The sequence below is a fragment of the Scyliorhinus torazame genome, chromosome 14 (genome assembly GCF_047496885.1).
Source record: "Scyliorhinus torazame isolate Kashiwa2021f chromosome 14, sScyTor2.1, whole genome shotgun sequence".
NCBI lineage: Eukaryota > Metazoa > Chordata > Chondrichthyes > Carcharhiniformes > Scyliorhinidae > Scyliorhinus > Scyliorhinus torazame.
The window spans coordinates 56,983,401-57,010,421 of NC_092720.1; the positions used below are offsets into that span (position 1 = coordinate 56,983,401).

General features: G+C 52.2%; 1 protein-coding gene across 7 annotated transcripts in view; it reads right to left on the reverse strand.

The window, feature by feature from the left end:
* The window catches only part of mcf2l2 (MCF.2 cell line derived transforming sequence-like 2), a 650,277-nt gene that overhangs the window by 277,337 nt on the left and 345,919 nt on the right, over nt 1-27,021 (reverse strand). The gene's annotated exons all lie outside the window — the stretch shown is intronic.

The following is a 27,021-nucleotide window of genomic DNA, read 5'->3' on the forward strand; positions in this document are numbered from 1 at the left end:
TACATACTCGTGCGACTCGGCCAACATTGTCTACCTCATACGCTGCAGGAAAGGATGTCCCGAAGCGTGGTACATTGGCGAGACCATGCAGACGCTGCGACAACGAATGAACGGACATCGCGCAACAATCACCAGGCAGGAATGTTCCCTTCCAGTCGGGGAACACTTCAGCAGTCAAGGGCATTCAGCCTCTGATCTCCGGGTAAGCGTTCTCCAAGGCGGCCTTCAGGACCCGCGACAACGCAGAATCGCCGAGCAGAAACTTATAGCCAAGTTCCGCACACATGAGTGCGGCCTCAACCGGGACCTGGGATTCATGTCGCATTACATTCATCCCCCACCATCTGGCCTGCGAAATCCTACCAACTGTCCTGGCTTGATACAATTCACACCTCTTTAACCTGGGGTTACCCCATCTCTGGATCTGTAAAGATTTAATCACCTGCTAATGCTCGCATTCCAAGCATTGTTTGGCATCTTTGAATTTGTCTATATATGTGTTTCTGGAACAGACCTCTTCATTCACCTGAGGAAGGAGCAGCGCTCCGAAAGCTAGTGACATCGAAACAAACCTGTTGGACTTTAACCTGGTGTTGTAAGACTTCGTACTGTGCTCACCCCAGTCCAACGCCGGCATCTCCACAACAGGGATAAAGGACTGTGTTCCGGGTAGTAATAGGGGCGGACCCCCGGACGGGATTTGTTAAAGGACACCTGGCGTCCAACATTAGGCGGCTCCTTAACATAATAATGATGCGTGTGGAGGTGCGCGAGGTTGAAGTTTTCTCGCAATAGGCAAGGGAGGGAAAGAAATTTGTCTAGTTTTCCTGTTGGTAACCACGATGCAGTAGTTCCAGGTGCATTGAATTTATGCCAGGATTGAGTGATGACAGGATGAAGCATGCACAGCTGTGATTGATGTCCCCCTGTCTATGAAAATTCACTGTCCAGGACCACATATGAGAGATGCAGGAGGTATTCCATTTTAATGAATCATTAATCCTTGATGGAAGGACATTTTGCATATGATCAATGAATGACCTATTTTCACTGGGTGCTCTCTGTCTTGGCACCAAGTGCTTACACTGTGCTCCTTGGGACTCAAACTGGAGCACAAGAACATTCCATTTTTTCAAAATGAAAATCAGGTCACCAGCGAGCTACACCGATATTCCTTTCCCTAGACCAGTCTAGGTTTTGCAATGTTCCAATTTTTACAAAGCAGCTCAACATCAGCTCCACATTCCTGCTTGTGGAAAACATTCTGTCCAATACAAACCACCAGCAGCATCATGTTCATCAATACGTGGGGAACTTGGGCACAGAGTTTGCGCCACCCCTCATGGCATGACAAGTGTATATTGCCCGTTGGAATTGCCTTTCCAATTCTATAGATTAGAACAAAGCTCGTTCAAAGCACCGTAAAGGAAACATGCTGTGAAAATGTTATTTTATTCCAATCTGTTGCAAGTGAAGCATGTTAAAAAAGAATTGCCAATGACGGAATAAGTTGCTCACTGTCAGAAAAACCCTTGACTGGTGATCGAGTGAAAACTCAAGTGGATCCACTGACTGTCCGTTGAATTTGATATTTGGTCCCAAAATCTGTCACAGTTGCAAGTACAAGGAAATAAAAGATCTTCCTACTGGCTCTCAATCAAAGATTCCTTTGTGCTTACAAAAAAATGCTAATACCGAGGGATTGTTGCTATTCTAACTGGCGGGAGGGGGGCTTGTGCTGTTGGGAAGTAACCGGACTTCGAACGCAGCATTCATGTGGCATCTACAGCTGGAACCGGGCAGTCACTGAGAGAAACGTTTGGAGCTGTAGGGCAGCTTGATGCAAGGGCGCATGCGCGCGAGTGCTGCCGGCTGTGGCCCATTGGTACCCTTCAGTGTCATTACCTCTGAGCTTCATATTGAGTTAGTGGCTTGTTAAATTCTTATTCTTCTGGAGCAGCGACTTCTCCCTATGAAATACATAATTGTTAGCGACCCTTCTGTCACCACCCCAAGACCCACCCGCGGGATCGTGACCCAAACTTTGAAAAATCCTGATATAAAGAACGAGATAGAACTACATAGAAACATTTAGCACCACATCCTAAAGGGATACACAGTTGTTGTTGTGTTCAGAGGAAGCACGGCAGCTAATTTTCTCGAACAAGGTACCCTGAACAGAAGTGTGATAAATATTTTGGTGATAGTGGTTCTATGGTAAATGTTGGCCAGGATACCGAGAAATTCCTTTGCTCATTGAATGATCTGATGGGTTATGAATTTTGATAATATCTGATTAAATTCAAGTCAGTCTGAAGACTTAACTTCTTTTACAATTGAAAGGAAGGTATGGATCCCCCTTGGTCCTGCGATAGATTTTGTTGTGACTAGTCCGGAAGGAGGTACCAGAGAGTTTCACTACTTCTGTTACTGGTGTTAATTGCTGGTGCATTATCTGGCGGAATGGTTCATCCAGAACTTTAATTTTTTCATTCATTGTAACACCATGAAGGCAACTAACTTGGTATTCATCAAATGTCTGAACCATGGAGTCAAATTACAGGGAAAAAGCAAGATCCTGGGCTGGATTCTCCACTCCTGCGCTGGTTGGGAGAATCGCCTGGGTCGCCGAATTTTCCCGTGAAGCCGGTCCGACGCCCTCCCGTGATTCTCCCAAGCGGCGGGAACGGCCCCGTCGAGTTCTGCACGGCGCAGGCCGGAGAATCGCCCGAGACACCCAAAATGGCGATTCTCTGGCACCCCTGCTATTCTCAGGCCCGGATGGGCCGAGCGGCCAGGCCAAAATGGCGGGTTCCTCCCGTGCCTTCCACACCTGGTCGCTGCCGGGGGGAACAGCGTGGGAACGCTGGGGGGGTGGCCTGCGAGGGGGGAGGGGGGAGATCCCGCACTGGGGAGGGGGGCCTCAAATGGGGTCTGGCCCGCGATCGGTGCCCACCGATCGTCAGGCCGTCCTCTCTGAAGGAGGACCTCCTTTCTTCCGCAGCCCCGCAAGATCCGTCTGATATCTTCTTGCGGGGCGGACTCGGAGAGGACGGCAACCATGCATGCGCGGGTGACGCCAGTTATGCGGCGCCAGCTGCGTCATGTATGCGGCACCGCCTTTACGTTGCGACAAGGCCTGGCGCATGTCAATGACGCGGCCCCGCTCCTAGCCCATTATCGGGCCCTGAATCGGTCAGGATAGGGGCCGTTTAGCACCGTCGTGAATCTCGACGGCGTTCACGATGGCGTGGGCACTACAGCGCGGGTGTGGAGAATCCCGCCCCTGATATGTAGCAAAACCAAATTGGAACAGGGTGGGGGTGATTCTCCAAAATGGAGACGAAGTGTTCACACCGTCGTGAACGCCGTCGCGTTTCACGACGGTGCGAAACGGGCACGGGGATGACCGATTCTGTCCCCCACAGGGGGCCAGCATGGCGCTGGAGCAGTTCACGCTGCTCCAGCCTCCCTTCCCGGCGCCAAATGGGCACCGCGCCAACCCACGCATGCGCAGTTGGGCCGCACCAACCAGCGTATGCGCGGGGGACTTCTTCAGCGCGCCGGCCCCGACGCAACATGGTGTGGGGATTCAGGGGCCGGCTGCGCAACAAAGTAGGCCCGGGGGGGAGAGGCCGGCCCGCCGATCGGTGGGCCCCGATCGCGGGCCAGACCCCATTGGAGGCCCCCCCCCCCCCCCCCGGTGAAGGAGCGCTTTTCCCCGCCCCACAGGCCGCCCCCGACCCTTCGCGCAGAGTTCCTGCCAGCAGCGACCAGGGGTGAATGGCGCTGGCGGGACTCTGCCGTATCCGCGCGGCCGCTCGGCCAATCCGGGCCGGAGAATCGGTAGCCCCGCCGATTCCAACGGCCCGCGGCTGGCGCCGCATCAAACGCGTCAGCGCAAATGGCGCCGACTCTCTGCACCTCGGAGAATTGCACGCCGGCGTCGGGGTGTCGTGGCGCAGTTTCGGCAATCCTCCGGCCTGGCGCGGGGCTCGGAGAATCGCCCCCGGATAAATTAATGATCTGTCCAAAGCAACGAGAAGGACCAAATAATGGACTGATTGAGATATGCAATTTGGAAATTGTGGTAGTGTGCCCCTTTAAGGGGGTGAATTCTCAGGAGTTCATGGCAATTGGGCCAGAGTGCTTGAATCCTGGGGCTGGGTGCGGGTTTTACTGTTGGTTAGGAGTTTGGAGTCGTAGATTACGGTAGCCTTTATCTCATTCTCTGTAATTTGCCTTAATGAACCGTTTATTCATTAATCTACTTGTTGGTCGCCATACTCTCAAGATACTACATTTGGCAACGAGGATCAATTGGGTGTCTTCTTACTGCTACAGAAATCGGGAGAGCAGATCTCGTGTGGAAGCCTTTCCTTTGCAGCAAACTCATTCAGCAGTCCGTGAGTTTCAAAACGCCCTTTTTGGGGAAATGTGAGCCATTCAACCCTAACATGGAGCAGTGGGTGCTGTATGTCAAACACCTCCGTTATTTCTTTAAAGCCAATGAAATTGGGGGAGGAAGAGAAGCAGCGGGTAATCCTAATAACAGCCTGCGGGGCCCTGATCTACATTCTGATTAGGAGTCTGGCTTCTCCAGATGCCCCCAAATCCAAAACATTTGACAAGCTTGTGGAATTAGCTAAGGGACATTATCACCCGAAGCCCTCTGTGATAATGCAATGATACAAATTTAATTCAGTGACAAGATGATAGCAGCACTCGTGGTGCGCCTAAGACAAATGGCTGAGCATTACGAGTTCGGGACTGCACTCAACGGCATGATGAGAGACAGGCTAGTCTGTGGTGTTAACAACATGACCAGACAAAATAAATTGTCAGCAGAGGCAGAAATTACCTTAACAAATGCATTAGAAGTCGCAAAGGCTATGGAACATGCTGAAAGGGTGTCATGGAACTGCAGAACATGCAAGCAGACAAGGTATATCAAGTTTGGTGTGAAGCTGTTGGCAGTTGTGGCACAGGGATGAAGGTGCAAAAAGTAATGAGCAAAGAGACTCTGAGCAAAAAAGAGTGCAGAGATATAAGGAATTTGGGTCCACAGACCAGGAGCTATGAAGAATGCTACTGTGGGCTGCCCCACTGTTCCGTACCATCCTGCTTCAAATGGGCTGGCTGAGAAAACCCTCCAAACATTCAAAGCCATGATGAAAAAAACAACCAGCCTCTCGAAAAACTAGACTGGCCGGTTTCCTGCTCACCTATAGAACAGCACCTCGAGAAAACCTAAGAGAACATTTGATGTGGATGGCCAGAACAGGTGCAGTGTTGTATGAGATAGATGTCCAAGGAAAAATGGCGAAGAAACACTTGGAATGGTACACCGGGTATCCAGTGGGGCAGCCTACCCCTACTATCCCTGTCACTGATATTGCTACGGATGAAAGTAATGCTGCAGCAAGCTACCCCGGGGATGAGTTCAGTAATGTCCCGGGGGAACTGGGGAAACCATCTGCATGCATGCACCCTTGCAAGTCGAGAGTCAACCCAGTGAGATTCAAACCAAAGTTCCTCTATTGCAGGAGCAGCCGCTAGTGAATTATGGCATTCCAAATGATCAGGAAGTCCCCAGACTAACTTACAAAGAACAAAGAAACAAAGAACAAAGAAATGTACAGCACAGGAACAGGCCCTTCGGCCCTCCAAGCCCATGCCGACCATACTGCCCGACTAAACTACAATCTTCTACACTTCCTGGGTCCGTATCCTTCTATTCCCATCCTATTCATATATTTGTCAAGATGCCCCTTAAATGTCCCTATCGTCCCTGCTTCCACTACCTCCTCCGGTAGTGAGTTCCAGGCACCCACTACCCTCTGCGTAAAAAACTTGCCTCGTACATCTACTCTAAACTTTGCCCCTCTCACCTTAAACCTATGCCCCCTAGTAATTGACCCCTCTACCCTGGGGAAAAGCCTCTGACTATCCACTCTGTCTATGCCCCTCATAATTTTGTATACCTCTATCAGGTCGCCCCTCAACCTCCTTCGTTCCAGTGAGAACAAACCGAGTTTATTCAATCGCTCCTCATAGCTTATGCCCTCCATACCAGGCAACATTCTGGTAAATCTCTTCTGCACCCTCTCTAAAGCCTCCACATCCTTCTGGTAGTGTGGCGACCAGAATTGAACACTCTACTCCAAGTGTGGCCTAACTAAGGTTCTATACAGCTGCAACATGACTTGCCAATTCTTATACTCAATGCCCCGGCCAATGAAGGCAAGCATGCCGTATGCCTTCTTGACTACCTTCTCCACCTGTGTAGCCCCTTTCAGTGATCTGTGGACCTGTACTCCTAGATCTCTTTGACTTTCAATACTCTTGAGGGTTCTACCATTCACTGTATATTCCCTACCTGCATTAGCCCTTCCAAAATGCATTACCTCACATTTGTCCAGGTTAAACTCCATCTGCCATCTCTCCGCCCAAGTCTCCAGACAATCTAAATCCTGCTGTATCCTCAGACAGTCCTCATCGCTATCCGCAATTCCACCAACCTTTGTGTCGTCTGCAAACTTACTAATCAGACCAGTTACATTTTCCTCCAAATCATTTACATATACTACAAAGAGCAAAGGTCCCAGCACTGATCCCTGTGGAACACCACTGGTCACAGCCCTCCAATTAGAAAAGCATCCCTCCATTGCTACCCTCTGCCTTCTATGGTCTAGCCAGTTCTGTATCCACCTTGCCAGTTCACCCCTGATCCCGTGTGACTTCACCTTTTGTACTAGTCTACCATGAGGGACCTTGTCAAAGGCCTTACTGAAGTCCATATAGACAACATCTACTGCCCTACCTGCATCAATCATCTTAGTGACCTCCTCGAAAAACTCTATCAAGTTAGTGAGACACGACCTCCCCTTCACAAAACCGTGCTGCCTCTCACTAATACGTCCATTTGCTTCCAAATGGGAGTAGATCCTGTCTCGAAGAATTCTCTCCAGTAATTTCCCTACCACTGAAGTAAGGCTCACCGGCCTGTAGTTCCCGGGATTATCCCTGCCACCCTTCTTAAACAGAGGAACAACATTGGCTATTCTCCAGTCCTCCGGGACATCCCCTGAAGACAGCGAGGATCCAAAGATTTCTGTCAAGGCCTCAGCAATTTCCTCTCCAGCCTCCTTCAGTATTCTGGGGTAGATCCCATCCGGCCCTGGGGACTTATCTACCTTAATATTTTTTAAGACACCCAACACCTCGTCTTTTTGATCACAATGTGACCCAGGCTATCTACACCCCCTTCTCCAGACTCAACATCTACCAATTCCTTCTCTTTGGTGAATACTGATGCAAAGTATTCATTTAGTACCTCGCCCATTTCCTCTGGCTCCACACATAGATTCCCTTGCCTATCCTTCAGTGGGCCAACCCTTTCCCTGGCTACCCTCTTGCTTTTTATGTACGTGTAAAAAGCCTTGGGATTTTCCTTAACCCTATTTGCCAATGACTTTTCATGACCCCTTCTAGCCCTCCTGACTCCTTGCTTAAGTTCCTTCCTACTTTCCTTATATGCCACACAGGCTTCGTCTGTTGCCAGCCTTTTAGCCCTGACAAATGCCTCCTTTTTCTTTTTGACGAGGCCTACAATATCACTCGTCATCCAAGGTTCCCGAAAATTGCCGTATTTATCTTTCTTCCTCACAGGAACATGCCTGTCCTGTATTCCTTTCAACTGACACTTGAAAGCCTCCCACATGTCAGATGTTGATTTGCCCTCAAACATCCGCCCCCAATCTATGTTCTTCAGTTCCCGCCTAATATTGTTATAATTAGCCTTCCCCCAATTTAGCACATTCATCCTCGGACCACTCTTATCCTTGTCCACCAGTACTTTAAAACTTACTGAATTGTGGTCACTGTTACCGAAATGCTCCCCTACTGAAACATCTACCACCTGGCCGGGCTCATTCCCCAATACCAGGTCCAGTACCGCCCCTTCCCTAGTTGGACTGTTTACATATTGTTTTAAGAAGCCCTCCTGGATGCTCCTTACAAACTCTGCCCCGTCTAAGCCCCTGGCACTAAGTGAGTCCCAGTCAATATTGGGGAAGTTGAAGTCTCCCATCACCACAACCCTGTTGTTTTTACTCTTTTCCAAAATCTGTCTACCTATCTGCTCCTCTATCTCCCGCTGGCTGTTGGAGGCCTGTAGTATACCCCCAACATTGTGACTGCACCCTTCTTATTCCTGATCTCTACCCATATAGCCTCACTGCCCTCTGAGGTGTCCTCTCGCTGTATAGCTGTGATACTCTCCCGAACAAGTAGCGCACTCCGCCTCCCCTTTTACATCCCCCTCTATCCCGCCTGAAACATCTAAATCCTGGAACGTTTAGCTGCCAATCCTGCCCTTCCCTGAACCAGGTCTCTGTAATGGCAACAACATCATAGTTCCAAGTAGTAATCCAAGCTCTAAGTTCATCTGCCTTACCCGTAATGCTCCTTGCATTAAAACATATGCACTTCAGGCCACCAGACCCGCTGTGTTCAGCAACTTCTCCCCGTCTGCTCTGCCTCAGAGCCACACTGTCCCTATTCCCTAGTTCTCCCTCAATGCTCTCACCTTCTGACCTATTGCTCCCGTGCCCACCCCCCTGCCATACTAGTTTAAACCCTCCCGTGTGACACTAGCAAACCTCGCGGCCAGGATATTTATGCCTCTCCGGTTTAGATGCAACCCGTCCATCTTATACAGGTCACACCTGCCCCGGAAGAGCTCCCAGTGGTCCAGATAACAGAAACCCTCCCTCCTACACCAGCTGTTTAGCCACGTGTTTGTCTGCTCTATCTTCCTATTTCTAGCCTCACTGGCACGTGGCACAGGGAGTAATCCCGAGATTACAACCCTCGAGGTCCTGTCTTTTAACTTTCTGCCTAGCTCCCTGAACTCCTGCTGCAGGACCTCATGCCCCTTCCTGCCTATGTCGTTAGTACCAATATGTACAACGACCTCTGCCTGTTTGCCCTCCCCCTTCAGGATTCCCTCTACCCGTTCGGAGACATCCTGGACCCTGGCACCAGGGAGGCAACATACCATCCTGGAGTCTCTTTCACGTCCACAGAAGCGCCTATCTGTGCCCCTGACTATAGAGTAGAGTCCCCTATTACTATTACTCTTCTGCGCTTTGACCCTCCCTTCTGAACATCAGAGCCAGCCGTGGTGCCACTGCTCTGGCTGCTGCTGTTTTCCCCTGATAGGCTATCCCCCCCGACAGTATCCAAAGGGGTATATCTGTTCGAGAGGGGGACAACCACAGGGGATTCCTGCACTGACTGCCTGCCCTTTCTGGTGGTCACCCATTTCTCTGCCTGCACCTTGGGTGTGACCACATTTACATAACTGCGATCTATGACGCTTTCCGCCACCTGCATGCTCCTAAGTGCATCCAATTGCTGCTCCAACCGAACCATGCGGTCTGTGAGGAGCTGCAGTTGGGTGCACTTTCTGCAGATGAAGCCATCCGGGACGCTGGAAGCCTCCCGGACCTGCCACATCTCACAGTCAGAGCACAGCACCCCCTCTAACTGACATTGCGTCAATTAATTAAAATTAAAATTTGTCTTTTTTTTTTTTAATACTTTTTTTTTAAATTGCAAAGTTACTGTCAACTATCTGTTTCCTAGCACTAGATTTCTAATAGAAATGCGATAGCTAACTATAATATTCTCCGATCTCTGGCTTAGATATCCTCTAAATTATAATTAAGTTATTATGTTTAATTAGTTCCCAAATACTCAAAAAAATTTAGGTTAGAATCCCAACCAGCCACTCAGGTCACAGCTTTTCTGTGATGTCACTTCAGTTTCCCCCCGACACACACAATTTGAAAAAAAGGTATAAAAGTAAAAATCACTTGCTTACCTTCTGAGATGTTCTCAGGTTCTCTCGCTGACAGAGACTGCTCCTCCACCTCCAATCCTTGACCTGCACAATGCTAATAATATAATAATATAATATGGCACTTACCTTACACCAATGGGTCTTATTATTAGCTTAGAGGAGGAGGGTGGGTGGGAGACACTACACGTGTAGTGTCTCGGGTTTCCTCTCCACCAGAATTTATTGGTTGGGGGGGGGGGGGGGGACTTGCCAGAGGTCGAACTTCCGGTTCCCGCCGAAATCCAAAGGGCTGCTCCTGTAAAGGTAAGTGGTTTTAAATACACTACTCACCTCCCAGAAGGCCCCTGCGCACCGCTGCCGCCGAAATCCAAAGGGCTGCTCCTGTAAAGGTAAGTGGTTTTAAAGTCGCTACTCACCTCCAAGAAGGCCCCTGCGCACCGCTGCCGCCGAAATCCAAAGGGCTGCTCCTGTAAAGGTAAGTGGTTTTAAAGTCGCTACTCACCTCCAAGAAGGGATTGTGCTGCGATCCATTAGTTGTATAATATCATAAATAGTTAGTGCTGTTGTAATGTGTTAATCAGGAACTTTAAGGACTGGGATGTGGTGGCCTACCCCTTTAAGGGGTGAGTTTTCAGAAGGTCCTGTGAGCTAGCGAGCCAATTATGCCGGAGCGCAGGAAACCTGGAGTTGAGTATGAGTTTCTGTTAGTTAGGAATCCTGGAGTGCGTTAGCCTTTATCTCACTCTTTGTAAATAGTTACTTGCTTTAATAAACCGTTTATTCGTTAATCTACTTAATAAACCATTTATTTGTTAATCTACTTAATAAACCGTTTGTTCGTTAATATACTTGGTGCTCGCCTGTCTCTCAAGATATTCGTGAAATTTTCCTTCTTTTCCTTCTGTAGTTGATGTAGTCTATATGAATTTCAGCAAAGCCTTTGACAAGGTCCCACATGGGAGACTGATAAAGAAGGTAAAAGCACATGGGTCCAGGGTAACTTGGCAAGTTGGATCCAGGGTAACCTTGCAAGTTAGATCCAAAATTGGCTTTGTGATAGGAGACAGAGGGTGGTGGTAGAAGGCTGTTTGTGTGACTGGAGGCTGGTGTCCAGTGGCATATCACAGGTATCAGTACTGGGTCCCTTACTGTTCGTGATATAGAAGAAAATGTAAGGGGGGGGGGGATAAATAAGTTTGCAGATGACACAAAGTTTGGCCCGGTGGTGACAGTGAAGAAGTAGGTCTTAGGTTACTGCAAGGATATAGACGTATTAGTCAGATGGGTGGATCAGTGGCAGATGGAATTTAAACCCTGAAACGTATGAAGTGATGCACTTTGGACATGACATGAGTAGACTCATGCCCGGGAAGGGTGGGAGCCTGATTTGCATATTTTGAAATAAATTGATATAATCATAGAACATAGAACATTACAGCGCAGTACAGGCCCTTTGGCCCTCGATGTTGCGCCAACCTGTGAAACCACTCTAAAGCCCATCTACACTCTTCCCTTATCGTCCATATGTCTATCCAATGACCATTTGAATGTCCTTAGTGTTGGCGAGTCCACTACTGTTGCAGGCAAGGCATTCCACGCCCTTACTACTCTCTGAGTAAAGAACCTACCTCTGACATCTGTCCTACATCTATCTCCCCTCGTGCTAGACATCATCATCCGAGGAAAAAGGCTCTCACTGTCCACCCTATCCAATCCTCTGATCATCTTGTATGCCTCAATTAAGTCACCTCTTAATCTTCTTCTCTCTAACGAAACAGCCTCATGTCCCTCAGCCTTTCCTCATAAGATCTCAAGTCCCTCAGCCTTTCCTCCTAAGATCTTCCCTCCATACCAGGCAACATTCTGGTAAATCTCCTCTGCACCATAGGTCTTAACACTGCTACTTTGGCCCTATCCGCATCGTCCCACCCAGTCAACATGACATCACACTGGCGTGAATTACAACTGTTTTTTACAAACTGAAACCAATCGTGATGGCTACACTGAGGGCACCCAGGTAAATGCAGCCCCCAGGTGATGAGGGGCATGTCCTCTGGCACCCTGGCAGTGCCAACCTAGCAGTGCCACCTGGAAGTGCGGGGACAGGTCCTCTGGGGAGCCCCATGGCTTATTGGGGGGAGCCGTGCCTGGATGCCGATGAGGGAGCAGGGGGTGATGCCTGTGAGTGGCGGGAAAGGGATTGCCCCACTACTTGCATGGTGGGAGTTTTGGGGTAAGAGTACCCAGATGCTCCCCCCCCCCCCCCCCCCCCCCCCCCCAACCTCCACTGAGATTTTCTGTGTATCGAATACCAGGAAATCGGGAGTGAAAATTTGGTTGTGTTTAGAAACACATGTTTCAGTCTGAACCTGACACTCTGTCAAATGTTGCAAAGATTCCGCCCAATGTATTAGTATTTACAGGAACTATTTATAGTAATTACAGGGACAAGCATGGGTGTTTTGTCAGAACACCAGCATTACTGAGAGTAACAGATCTCAAAGGCCGGTGGACTGTTTCTACTTAAATCAATATCAAAAATGGGTTAAATTATACAGATACTAAATTTTATGTTGGGCTCAACATAAAACTGGAAATCGGCTGTGAATATGGGGCGTCATTCTCCGACCCCCCAGAGGGTCGGAGAATGGCCGTTGGCCGCCGTGAATCCCGCCCCCGCCGGTTGCCGAAGACTCCGAAGGGAGAAAAGTCGGCGGGGCGTTAATGGCGCCGCTGCCGCGGAGAATGTCACGGGTCTGCGCAAGGCAGCCGATTTTCGGCCTGCCGATATTTCTTCCGGATGGGCCGAAGTTCCATCGACGTGATGACCGTTCACGTCGACGTAAATTAAACCTCCTTTTCATCGGCGTGACCCGGTGCTCCAGGCTCACGCCGACCAGCGTGGAGGTGAGTGACGGCCTGGGGGGTTGGCTCTGGGCAGGCGATGGCCGTGGCCGCAGTCTGAATGTGTGAGGAGAGGTGTGTCTCGGGTTGAGTGTGTGTGTGTGCGGCGGGGGGGGGGGGGGGGGTTAGAGTAGGCTGGGCTCTGGGGGAGTGCCGGGAGGGGGTCCGTGCCGGGGTGGAGGTTGGGGGGGGGGTCCGTGCCGGGGTGGAGGTTGGGGGGGGTCCGTGCTGGGGTGGAGGTTGGGGGGGGGGGGTCCGTGCCGAGGAGGGGGATGGGAGGGCAAGTGGGTTGGTCCACCTGGCCAGGTGCCAGCCTCCAACAGTTGGACCCATGCGGTCCATGCCACCTGGCTGGGGGGAGGAGGGGATATGGGCAATGATGACATGTCGTCGTTCCCCCTCCCCCCCACCAGGCTGTCATGTTTTCAGATCATCCAGCGATGTTGGTCGCCGTGGTGGCAGCCGCTCATGTCTATGTTGCCCTGGATGAGGAGGAGGAGGAGGAGGAGCGTGCCAGAGAGGCGGCGCAGGCTGCCGCAGAGGGGCAGGCGGCAGCCGCCCAGGCTTCAGGGACACCTGACCGACAGGACGAGGAGGGGGAGGAGGACGTCGCGGCCCCACGGCAACGGAGGCACCCGAGGGCGCCCCGTGTGTACCGGCCCTGGCAGTCATACCAGGACCTCACGGACCGGGAATGCAGGAGGAGACTCCGGATGAGCCGGGAAACCGTGGCACACATCTGCCACCTGCTGGCACACCTGTCACCGCGTGGCACTGGCGGGGGACACCCTCTCCCCGTGTCCGTCAAGGTTACGGTGGCCCTGAACTTTTATGCAACGGGGTCATTCCAGGCACCGAGTGGGGACCTGTCCGGCATATCGCAGACATCGGTGCACCGGTGCATCCGGGCAGTGACAGATGCCCTATATGCCATGGCGCACCGCTACATCCGCTTCCCCGTGGACCGGGCCAGCCAAGATGCCCGGGCCGTGGGCTTCTCTGCCGTGGCCGGGTTCCCCATGGTCCAGGGCGCAATCGATGGGATGCACGTCGCCGTGCGGCCACCTGCAGATAACAGGGCCGTGTTCACTAATAGGAAGGGGACCTATTCGATGAACGTACAGGTGGTCTGCGACCACCGCATGATGATCCTGCACGTCTGCGCCCGTCACCCAGGCAGTGTACACGACTCATTCGTGTTGTCGCGGTCATCCATCCCTGGCATGTACGAGGGACGACATCCCCGGCTGAGGGGCTGGTTGCTGGGCGACAGGGGCTACCCATTGCGATCGTGGCTGATGACGCCAATACGGAGGCCACGCAATGAGGTGTAGAACCGCTACAATGATGCCCATGGAGCGACAAGGGGAGTGATCGAGAGGTGCTTTGGTGTGCTGAAGATGCGTTTCAGGTGCCTGGACCTCTCTGGGGGCGCCCTCCAGTATCGGTCAGATAGGGTCGGCCGCATCATTGTGGTGTGCTGCGTCCTGCACAACATAGCCCAGCAGAGGGGCGATGTGCCGCAGGCAGAGGAGGGCGGAGTGGAGGAGCAGCAGGAAGAGGCCCAGTCCTCCCCAGATGAGGGGGATGGGGACAATGGTCAGGGCAGACGGGGTAGACACAGGCGGGTGGCTGTCCACCATTACCGGCTGGCCCAGCGGGCACGGGACAGACTGATAGACGCCCGCTTCACTGACTAGATGGGCGTGGGAATCGGGTAGTATGGCCACAGACCGCACACCATGGCAACAGCCAACCACCCACACCCCCCACCCATCCACCCACCCAGCACCCTCACCCCCCTCCCCAACCCCACCCGCATGCACACCACTCTCCCCCCCCATTGCCGATCCACCTGCGGCACAACGGGCCGGGCTCACACAGTTGCGGGTGGACGTGTGTCAATCGCAGGCCATGGAGGATGATGACAACCCGCCCTGCAATGAGCTCCTGGCTCTACATCGTTGGACTATGTCTGACCCATGGCCACAGTACCACCATCCACCCGGACCATCCCTGCATGCGGCTGTGACACTGCAGCGCACGGTCCCGTCCTCTGCCCGGGGGATGTTGATGGCGGCCCAGGGGGAAGGGGGCAGACTCACCTGGGGCTGAGGTAAGACCACCCCTCACACACACACTTGCGCTCAACGTACATGACACCCCCGCACACTTTGGACAGAGCACAAAGGCAGCTTCGGTAGGTGTAACATTGACTTTAATAACCAAAGAAGTTCATGCACGTGCCCTAGCCCCTAAAACTCATCTGTGCCCTGCACCCGTGCCAACTTACTCAGTGTCTAATTGTTTGGCCTTACGGGCCCTTTGACTACGTCTACGTGGTTCCCCAGACGGTACAGCAGAACTGGAGGTGGACTCCTGTGATTCCTGCCCTCTGACACTGGATCCCTTTGGCGGCCGTTTCCTGGGGCGTCCTGGCCTAGATGGGCCAGGCTGCGGCCCGGGCGACTGGGATGGCGAGCTGCCAGCCTGTCCTGCCCGTTGCCCACCCGATGCACCTGGAACGGAAGGGGGGGAGTCCGAGGTGTCGCGGTGTACCGGGACCTCCCCTACAGAGGGAGCCGGGACGGACCACACCACCTCCTCCTCCCTCGGGGTGCCCGATGGCCCCCAGGCCTCTACATGGGCGGGGGATGCGAACGGACTGGCCATCCGACGCCCCCCCCGACATCTGGCGCTGCCAGTCCTGGAGGCCCGTGCTGGTATCGACAGGGGTCTGCAGGTTTGCAGCCATGGAGCCCAGGGGGTTGGCAAACCCTGTCTGTGACAGTGTGACGCCGGCTCGCACATGGCCACTGGCGCCGATGCCCTCAGCGATGGCCTGCAGAGACTGGGCCATGGCCTGCTGAGACTGGGCCATGGCCTGCAGAGACTGGGCTATGGCGTTGAGCGCCTCTGCCATCTGGCGCTGGCACTGGCTCATGGCCTCCTGTGAGAGGGCAGCCATTTCCTGGGCCACAGACGCCGCCTGCACGGAAGGCCCCAGGCCTCGCAAACCGTTCCCCATGTCTGACACCGTCGCACCCATTGCCTCCACCGCGGACGCCACCCGTGTGGTGTCGGCCTGGGTGGCACGCATGACCGGCACCACTCCCAGCTCCTGGACGCGGGTGGACTCCTCCACCTGCGACCGCAGCCGCCGCAAGCCGCCCGTCACCCTCTTCGCTCGTCTCCGGGTCGGTGGTTGCATCGGATCTATGTGTGGGTGTGGTAACTGCAGGAACCCGGGATCCATCTGGGCGGCAGATGTTCGCTTGGGCTGGGCTGCCCTCCGACCGCCCCGGTCCCTCTGCTGCTCCTACCTCCACCTGCTGTACCGGGACGGCTGTGTTGTGCGCACCAGTGAGTGTACCAGACGCCTCATCACTAAAGTGCCCAACCGTGGTGAGTGTTTCTGCGATGGTGGAGGGTGTTGGTGACAGCAGTGGCGTTGTGTCGTGCTCTTCGTCCCACTCTGAGTCCATGGCACTTTGGGGTGGTGGTTCGTCTCCACCCATCCACTCTGAGTCACTGTCCAGTATTTTGTCTTCCTGGGTAGTGCTGTCCCGGGTAGGGGTGTCCTGGGTAGTGGTGTCCTGGGTAGTGGTGTCCTGGGTAGTGGTGTCCTGGGTAGTGGTGTCTTGGCTCGGATGTGACGGGGGCCTGTGGCTGCCCCCCTCGTCGCTGGGTGGTCGCTCCCGCACGTGACGGGGGTGTCGTCTCCCTGTTGCTCCAGGTCTCTCCGTCTCCCATGGTGTGCGAGGGGCATCCTGCGGGCGTCGCATGCTGGAGGGTCCGTGTCTCTCCGTCTCCCGTGGTCTCCGAGTGGCATCCTGCGGGCGTCGCATGCTGGAGGGTCTGGGTCTCTCCGTCTCCCGTGGTCTCCGAGGGGCATCCTGCGGGCGTCGCATGCTGGAGGGTCCGGGTCTCTCCGTCTCCCGTGGTCTCCGAGGGGCATCCTGCGGGCGTCGCATGCTGGAGGGTGCGGGTCTCTCCGTCTCCTGTGGTCTCCGAGGGGCATCCTGCGGGCGTCGCATGCTGGAGGGTGCGGGTCTCTCCGTCTCCTGTGGTCTCCGAGGGGCATCCTGCGGGCGGTCTGCATCTGCGGGGATGGGTGCCTGGACGTTTGGTCCTGCGATACACAATGAAGCATGCATGGTTAGACATCAGGCAGTGATCAGGTGATACGGGGGAGGGGGATATAGGGGAGGGGGGATATGGGGACGGGCTGTCGGTGGCTCACTCGCTAGTACGCCCCCGACCTCTGCATCAGCAACCTCCCGGTCCTCAGGTCCGCCAGCCAGTTCCAGGGCCCTTTCCTCGTGTACGGTCAGTGGCCTCTCATCAGCGGGCCCTCCTCCAGTCCTCACATGCTCCCTATTGTTGTGTGCGCGCTTCTCCTGTGGGGGGGGGGGCAGGGGTAAAAGGCAACAGTGTTAGGCAGGTATATGAATGCACGCCATCGGTTGCGCGTGCATTGCAGAGGTTAAGGTTAGGGCTGGATTCACTTGGGGATATGGGGGAGGGGGGATATGGGGGAGGGGGGATATGGGGGAGGGGGGGATATGGGAGATATGGGGGAGGGGGGATATGGGGGAGGGGGGATATGGGGGAGGGGGGGATATGGGGAGGGGGGATATGGGGGATATGGGGGAGGGGGGGATATGGGGGAGGGGGGATATGGGGAGGGGGGATATGGGGGAGGGGGGAAATGGGGGATATGGGGGAGGGGGATATGGGGGATATGGGGGAGGGGGATATGGGGGAGGGGGATATGGGGGATATGGGGGAGGGGGGATATGGGGAGGGGGGGATATGGGGGATATGGGGGAGGGGGGATATGGGGGAGGGGGATATGGGGGTGGGGGGATATGGGGGAGGGGGGGATATGGGGGAGGGGGGATATGGGGAGGGGTGATATGGGGAGGCTCACCCTGCCTGCTCTGACGAGGTCGTTCACCTTCTTGTGGCACTGGGTGCCTGTCCGTGGTGTCAGGGCCACAGCGGTGACGGCCTCTGCCACTTCCCTCCACAGACGCCGGCTGTGGCGTGGGGCAACTCTGCGGCCGTGCCCGGGATACAGGGCGTCCCTCCTCTGCTCCACCGTGTCCAGGAGCGCCTCCACATCGCGTGACTCGAACCTCGGGGCTGAGCGACGGCCAGCCATCCAGTCGGGTGTTGCGGTCGGGTGTTCCGGTCGGGTGGGGGGGAGCAGCGCGGCCTTATGAGCCGTCGCGCTGCACGGCGTGAACCACTGCGCAAGCGCGGACCCCGTTACGTCGCTGCTAGCCCATTTCGGGCCAGAGACTATCGACCCATTTTTCCGACGTGACGCAAGTCGGATTTGCGCCGTTTTTTGCTCCGATCGGCGGACTTTCCGCTGATAACGGAGAATTTCGCCCATGGTTTTGATTAACATTGTATTTTAGTGGTTAGCACTGTTGCTTCACAGCAGCAGGGACCGAGTTCGATTCCCGGCTTGGGTGACTGTCTGTGTGGAGTCTGCATGTTCTCCCCGTGTCTGCGTAGGTTTCCTCCGGGTGCACCGGTTTCCTCCCACAAGTCCCGAAAGACTGGTTCGGTGAATTGGATATTCTGAATTCTCCCTCTGTGTACCCGAGCAGGTGCCAGAATATGATGACGAGGGGCTTTTCTCAGTTTTGTTATCTGTGTGATAGGTAACATGTGCTACTCAATCTTTGGTTAGTGATGAGGTATTCTGAATCCCGATGAAGAAGATTCGAACTCTTCCAGTAGTAACAAAAGGTTTATTGAGTAACTACAACAATATTTACATGAGTTCTTTACTTTAACTTTGATACTAGTGATAAGGTTAACAAGATCTAACTACGGTAACTATACGTAACTCCACTAGCCATCTGAACTAGTCTGCTATTGCTTTGATCACAGTGCACCCAAGAGAGAGAGAGAGACCCAATGTGGCTGCCTTTTACACCCCCTTGTTCCGGCCCTCTAGTGATCATGTGGTGCTGCTGATTACACATTAACCCCTTGTGTACATGCACACATAGAGATCACTACAACAGTAACGTCATTGCAGTGTTAATGTAAGCCTACTTGTGACACTAATAAAGATTATTATTATGTCAAGAGGCCTACAAGAAGAGTGACATTATTTCAAATGAATTCCTGTGATAATGGTAATGATATTGATATCTGTTAACTTAAAGAAAGTGGATGCGACAGACTTGTTGGACGATGAAATATACAAAGAGTTTATAAACTATCCAAAGATGCTCATTAGAGGGGATGAGGAATCTAGAAAGCCTAAATACTTATAGCTGTTCAAGGAAAGGTAGTGCCTTTTTGTGTGGCTGTAAACTACAGCATTGGCTTCACCTTGGATGAGGAATCCCCTAACTGCACTGTACAACGCGATCAATGCAGCTCAAAAGAGAACTTGGAGAGAATCTGTTTGAAGGGTAGAGAACTTATCGAACAGTTTGTCAGGAATGAAAACTTGTAGTCGTTGTCATCGAATTGGGGACTGGCCAGCTCTGATTTGATAAGGTCTGTATGGTCGTACAACTGCTAAACATGTTCGTCGTGAAGATTAGGACAATGAGTAAATTAGGAGATTATGTAGCCCGGTATCGCAATACATGGAGGAGGGAATAAAACACGCACTCCGCCTCTCTCCCCCAGATCCCCCACCTCCTCCCACATTCTGACCACCTAACAGCGGGGTACTGGAAAACAATTTGAGAAGGAATGCTTGAACAAACATCCAAACAGGACGGCACGAAGGGCAGCACGGTAGCACAAGTGGATAGCACTGTGGCTTCATAGCGCCAGGATCCCAGGTTCGATTCCCCGCTGGGTCATGTCTGTGCGGAGTCTGCACGTTCTCCCCGTGTCTGCGTGGGTTTCCTCCGGGTGCTCCGGTATCCTCCCACAGTCCAAAGACATGCAGGTTAGGTGGATTGGCCATGATAAATTGCCCTTAGTGACCAAAAAGGTTGGGAGGGGTTATTGGGTTATGGGGATAGGGTGGAAGTGAGGGCTTAAGTGGGTCGGTGCAGACTCGATGGGCCGAATGGCCTCCTTCTGCACTGTATGTTCTATGTTCTATGTACATCTGCTGTAAGACAGGAACCCAGCTGTCCACAACAAATAAAGGTTTCAGGAAAGAGTGTAAGCAGTTGAAAGATGTTTCCGAGGAGTACAGGACAAAGATCATCGTAGTGCTCAAGAGTGTTTATTGTGGCCTTGGCCTGTTCCAGAAATTACATGTTTGACAGATGAGTTACAGGAAGAAGAAAATAAACTAAATCAACAACTTAAAGATAAGATTGTTGATAGTTAATAGCGGTAGCTTGTTCAGAAGCATTGAGTCCATAGAATCCCTACAGTGCAGAAGGAGGCCGTTCGGCCCATCGAGTCTGCACCCACCCGCCGGAAGAGCACTCTACCTAGACCCACTCCCTCACCGTATCCCCATAATCCCACCTAACCTGCACGCCTTTTGGAGACTACGGGGCAATTTACCATGACCAAACCCCCAACCTGCACATCTGCTGTGGGAGGAAACCGAAGCAGGAGAATGTGCAAACTTCGCAGAGTCACCCGAACCCAGGTCCCTGGTGCTGTGAGGCAGCAGTGCTGACCACTGTGCCACCGTGCAGGGACAGTCAGTATTCTGACTTTTAAGGCTAATCCTCACACCTGAGCCAAATCTGCCCAGTTTGTATGGTTAAAATGCTCCTCTTTGTTATGTTTGACTGGCCTGTACAGGTTTCTGTGCTTCTTTATTGTTATAACCTGCCTGCTTACCATTGGCTGGGGACTAGTGACAATCCCACAATCCTGTGGGATTATGAGCTTCCCCAATGAGGGGGATGGAGAAATCATTAGCAGACTCCCTGTATAAATAAAGCTGGCCAGTTTGGAACCAGCAGGAAGGAGTAAGCAGCAAGCGAGGTTGCTGCTGTTGTGTGTATATATTCTATATATATATATATATATATATATACATACACATACATATATGTTATTGTAAATAAATTTTATTTATTTGTATCTTTGAAACTCGTGCTGGATTCTTCATGGCCCTCACAAAACTGGCGACGAGGGTTAAAGTGAATAGCTGTCTACACTGCTGAAGCCACTTCCCTGGATTTTTGTTGGATACAGGTTGGAAGTTGTTTTCTATTACACCATGCCTCTGTACGGACGTTTGGATGTTTTTGATGCTGCGCTGGAAAGTTGGAACCGGTGCGCACAACGGATGCGTTACTATTTCCGGGCAAACAATATCACTGAAAATGGGCGCCAGGTGGTCATATTGCTCACCGCCTGTGGCCCGCATACATTTGGGGTGATTAGGAGCCTTACGTACCCAGCTGCGCCAGACACCAAAACGTTTGACAAACTTGTGAATTTAGTGGGGCAGCATTTTAACCCAACCCCGTCCACGATAGTCCAACGTTACCGGTTTAATACTGCTGAGAGGACCCCAGGAGAATCCCTTGCCGATTTTTTTATCCAGGCTATGCAGGGTTGCGGAGCACTGTGACTATGGTGAGACCTTGTCAGAAACATTACGCAACCGTTTGGTTTGCGGTATTAACAATGCGGCCACCCAGAGAAAGTTCTTAGCTGAGCCAACATTGACTTTTCAACAGGCCATTCAAATAGTATTGTCCCGAGAGAGCGCAAAATGAGGAGTGCAAGAGCTACAGGGAATGGAAGTGCATGCCTTGGGGCGCAACCCCTTCCATCCGAAAACGTCCCCCCGCACTCCTGTGGTACCTTGGGTGAGGCGACGTCCGGAGCGACGGCAGTGGCCATCGGACATTCCTTCCCAAAGGGAGCTTTCTCCAGAACCAATGGATGAGGAGCCATGTCCGTGTCAGACTTGTAGGCACCGACCCCGTCGCGGACGCCGGTCCTGGGGGCGCCAGAGGCACCGTCGTTCCGACCGAAACTGGGAACAGCTCAGGGACCGTACCTTCCATGTGGATGAACATGCGGTGACTACTCCTAAGGACGTGGAGACGGAGGACGACTGTCTGCAGCTTCATTGTGTGGCAGCTCCTCGTGTGGCCCCCATTAAGGTGACAGTATGGGTCAATGGTCACCCGCTTGAGATGGAGTTGGACACTGGCGCAGCGGTCTCCGTGATCGCCCAGAGGATATTCGACCGCATCAAGCAGGGTATACAGACACTTACATTAACCGACACACAGGCCAGGTTGGCCACCTACATGGGGGAACCATTGGACATTGCAGGTACTACGATGACCCCTGTTGCTTATGGACGCCAGGAGGGGCGTTTTCCACTTATCGTGGTGCGCGGCCATGGGCCCAGCCTGTTGGGTCGGGACTGGTTTCCCATTTGCGTTTGCAGTGGCAGCACATCCTCCAAACAGTTTCTGGAGGGTTGACTGAGGTGCTAGGACAATACCCAGATGTATTACAGCCCGGTTTGGGGGAAATAAAAGGGGCCGTAGCCCGTATCCAAGTTGAAACAGGAGCCACGCCGCGCTATTTCCGGGCGCGCCCAGTGCCTTACGCCTTGCTCGAGAAGGTAGCAGGGGAGCTCACTCATTTGGAGACTTTGGGTATTATCAGGCCCGTCCGTTTCGCTGACTGGGCAGCACCAATTGTACCTGTAATGAAGCCAGATGCCACAATTCGCTTGTGCGGCGACTATAAACTTACAGTGAATACGGCTTCCCGACTTGACCGATATCCAATGCCTCGCATAGAGGATCTCTACGCAAAGCTTGCAGGTGGACTCTCGTTCACAAAATTAGATATGAGTCACGCCTACCTACAGTTGGAGCTGGACCCTGCCTCCCGACCATATGTAACGATTAATACACACCGGGGCCTGTATGAATATACACGTTTGCCCTTTGGAGTATCCTCTGCCTGCGCTATTTTTCAACGCGTTATGGAGGGCATTTTGAGAGGTTTACCGCGTGTGGCTGTCTACCTAGATGACGTTTTGATCACAGGGACGTTGGAGCAGGAACATTTGGAAAATCTGGAGGCTGTCCTTCAACGCTTTTCGGAGGCTGGAGTCCGTTTACGCCGCACAAAGTGCGTCTTTCAGGTGAAGGAAGTAGTCTACCTGGGTTATCGGGTGGACCGCGAAGGTTTGCACCCCGTCGCAGAGAAGGTGCGCACGATTCAACAGGCCCCCGCCCCGACTGACACTTCGCATCTTCGTTCTTTTCTTGGCCTCGTAAACTATTACGGGAAGTTCCTCCCCAATCTGGCAACTACGTTGCACCTTCTGCTAAAGAAAAATCACACCTGGGTTTGGGGTCAGCCGCAAGAAACCGCTTTACGGCGGGTAAAACGACAATTGTCGTCGTCTGGATTACTAACCCACTATGATCCTGGAAAGCTTTGCTCGTCACATGTGATGCATCCCCGTATGGTATTGGGGCTGTCCTGTCCCACAAGATGGAGAACGGGGCCGAGCGGCCGATAGCTTTCGCCTCCCGCACATTGACTGCAGCGGAAAAAAAGTACGCGCAGATCAAGAAGGAAGGCCTGGCAGTGGTCTTTGCGGTGAAACATTTCTACCAGTACATGTATGGCCGCCACTTCACTAACGTGACTGATCATAAGCCTCTGCTGGGACTTTTCCGAGAGGATAAGCCAATACCGCCCATTGCTTCCGCACGGATCCAGCGCTGGGCTTTGTTGCTCGCTGCATACGAGTATTCTCTGGAGCACAAACCAGGAACGCAGATAGCGAATGCCGACGCACTGAGCCGATTGCCTTTATCGACCGGCCCCATGTCGACCCCCATGACCGGTGAGGTGGTTGCAACCCTAAATTTTATGGACACCTTACCTTGCCTGTCACAGCATCACAAATCCGTGAGTGGACCCAGATGGAGCCAGTCCTGTCAAAGGTTTGGCACATAGTCCTGTATGGTGGGTAGCATAGACAGCTCCCAGGCGAGTTGCGGGCATTTTCCTCCAAGCTGTCAGAATTCAGCATGGAAGGCGGCATCCTCTTGTGGGAGACGCGTGTGATTGTCCCGGAAAAAGGACAGGAGCTGATACTAAGAGACTTGCACAATGGACATCCAGGTGTGACCAAAATGAAAATGTTGGCCCGGAGTTATATTTGGTGGCCAGGCTTCGACACCGACATTGAGAAGGTGGCCCAAAACTGCTCCATTTGTCAGGAGCATCAGAAGCTTCCGCCGGCCACACCCCTACATCACTGGGAATGGCCAGGGCGGCCTTGGGCACGCTTGCATGCGGATTTCGCCGGCCCTTTTCAAGGATCCATGTTCCTTTTATTAATCGACACCCAGTCAAATGGCTAGAGGTGCATAAGTTGCTAGGCACAACGTCCTGCACAACAATTGAGAAGATGCGTTTGTCTTTTAGTACGCATGGGCCGGAGACTTCGCACCCGCCTCAGTATGATTTTCCCAGACATTGGCGCAAAAGTACGCCGCACACAAGAACGGCAGGTCAGGGTTTTTCTCGGCATCGGCCGATTCGGCAGTTTGCGCCCGGTGACCCAGTGTTTGCAATTTTGCTGGTGGTGCCCAGTGGGTCCCTGGCGTAATCTTTTGCCAAACGGACCCTATATCTTGCCAGGTGCAAGCCCAGGGTCATCTCCAGCGCAAACATGTAGACCACGTTCGGTCCAGAAGACTATCCCTTCCAAAGATTCCCCGCCCCCGGAGCTCATTTCTACAGCCGCAGAGACCAGAGACAATGTAAAGTAGTCCTCACAATCTTCCTCTGGTGCCTCACTCAAAGCCTGCGCAGGTCGTTACAGAACCGTGTGGAGATAGAGACGCCGAGATGACAGAGGCAGCAGACTCTGACTCAGAGATGGAGACACAGGACGCATCAGAGGGGGAATCCTCGGGCCCACGGGCCGTGGATGTACAACCGTTACGCTGTTCATCATGGAAGCGCCGGTCTCCGTCTCGTTACATGCCGCCCGATCCAGCGCCTCGTGCAAATGGTGTCCGGCCTGCGGCAAAACGAGTCCGACGCCCTCCTTCGCCAGGATCTTCGGTGGATTCCTTGGACTTTGGGGGGGGGAGGGATGTTATAACCTGCCTGCTTACCATTGGCTGGGGACTAATGACAATCCCACAATCCTGTGGGAGTATGAGCTTCCCAATGAGGGGGGCGGAGAAATCATTAGCAGACTCCCTGTATAAATAAAGCTGGCCAGTTTGGAACCAGCAGGAATGAGTAAGCAGCAAACGAGGTTGCTGCTGTTTTGTATATATATATGTTATGGTAAATAAATGTTATTTCTTTGTATCCTTGCAACTCGTGCTGGATACTTCGTGGCCCTCACAAAATTTATGTATCCCGGAGACAGAGGTGGCAATAATAGTTCACCTCCAGAACACTTCAAACTAAGCTATTACTTTCAACTTGTGCATTAAAATAATGTTCTTAGGTTATATGGTAATACCTGCAAGCAGTGTTGATTAGGCAGTTAAATAGAGAGCAAATATAGTGGGCAAATAAATAAAAATATCAGCCTACAATGGACTAATGCATTGATTAGAATATGCACTCAAGCCCAGCGCCACCCTCTGGTAGCTGGGAGCCCTGGTTACCGCATGGGCTCGGCCATCTTGTCTCATTGCATCGCACTGCTTTTGTGTCTGCATTAAAAGTTCAATGTTTTCACTTCAGCGCTCTTTATATTGTGGTTCAGCGTATGTGTCAATTTGAAAGTAAACATGCCTACTGGAGCAGACAATATGCCCTTTGATACTGATGTATGGAGTTGAGGTGGTACAATGGACAGCACTCTAATTTCTGAGTCAGAAAGTGTGGATTCAAGCCCCACTCAAAAGATCGGAGAAAATATACGAGCCAATGTTCCAGGACAGTATTGTGGAATGCTGCACTTTTGTAAAGCACTATTTTGAATAATTATGCCTGAACCAACATTGCCTGAACCATTTGATATCATCACATTGTTGTCGGTGGGAATCTTTCCTGTATTATACCAGTGCCTGCACTTCAAAAATTCTTATTGCCAGTAAAGCACTTTGGGACATTCTGAGGTCATGCTATATTAATGCAAGTCGCTGTTTTTTCCCCGGAATACGTTGGTTGTATCAAAACAAAGTGGTGTGATCAGGTGTCTGCAACAATATCAGCCAAAAGACTTTAATCTCTGTGCAAAATATAAAAACTCGCTGCTTGTTTATTTCTCTAAACTGTATATATATATTGATGCGACCATCAATTCACATGAGACGATTAGTAGAAGTGAACAGTGGTTTTAATAAGCTAGAGCTGTGCCTGCCTGCGACTGCTCTGTACTGAATGCCGCCTACAGATCTATATACCTCCCCCGAGGGGGCGGGGCCACAGACGGAGCCCACAAGGACATCAACATAATACAATACAATACGGTGGTGAATTGTAGCATCAATACGTTCATATATATATATGTCTCCCCTCTCTCTGGTCTGTGTCTAAAATATGCAGCAAGAATGCCCTTTGTCTTCCTACTTCTCAACTCTATTCACAGCCCCAGAACATCTTTATGTTCTAGCACTATTATATGAATTATCTCAACCACCCAGCCCCATTTTCTGTACCCCAAACTCTAATATTTGCCGTGGGCTTTCAATGTCCTTCTCTTACTAACTACTCTGACTGTTCTCATTCCTGACCAGGAACTTTTTAAACAATTGCTTTACAGCCTCTGTATGTGAAAGGGGAAAATACAAATTGGTCCCTTGCACAAAAGAAATGGGAGGAGGGGGAATGTGATAAGAGTATTCAAGGAGGGAACTAGATGAACGTTCCAGGAAACGTCTCAGTTGCTGATTACAGACCCTTCTCCACAGTTTGTTCCCTGTTCAGCCTTAAGTTTTGAAAAAAGTTCCTTTTTACAGATATTTCTCTGCACGATGGCACAGAAGTTAGCGTTGCTGCCTCGCAGAGCTAGGGACCCAAGTTCAATTCAGGCCTTGGGTGACTGTGTGGAGTTTGCACATTCTCCGTTGTCTGCTGAGTGCTCCAGTTTCCTCCTACAGTTCAAAGATGCGCCGGTGAGGTGGATTGGCCATGATCAATGCGTGGGGTTACGGGGATGGGGTGGGGGTGTGGGCCGAGGCTGAGCACTCTTTCGGAGAGTCGATGGGTTGAATGGCCTCCTTCTGCACTGTACGGATTCTATGCTTCTGAACAAGCTACTGCTACTAGCTATCGCCGATCTTATATTTAAATTTTTAATTTTTTCCTCCCCTGCCCTGCCT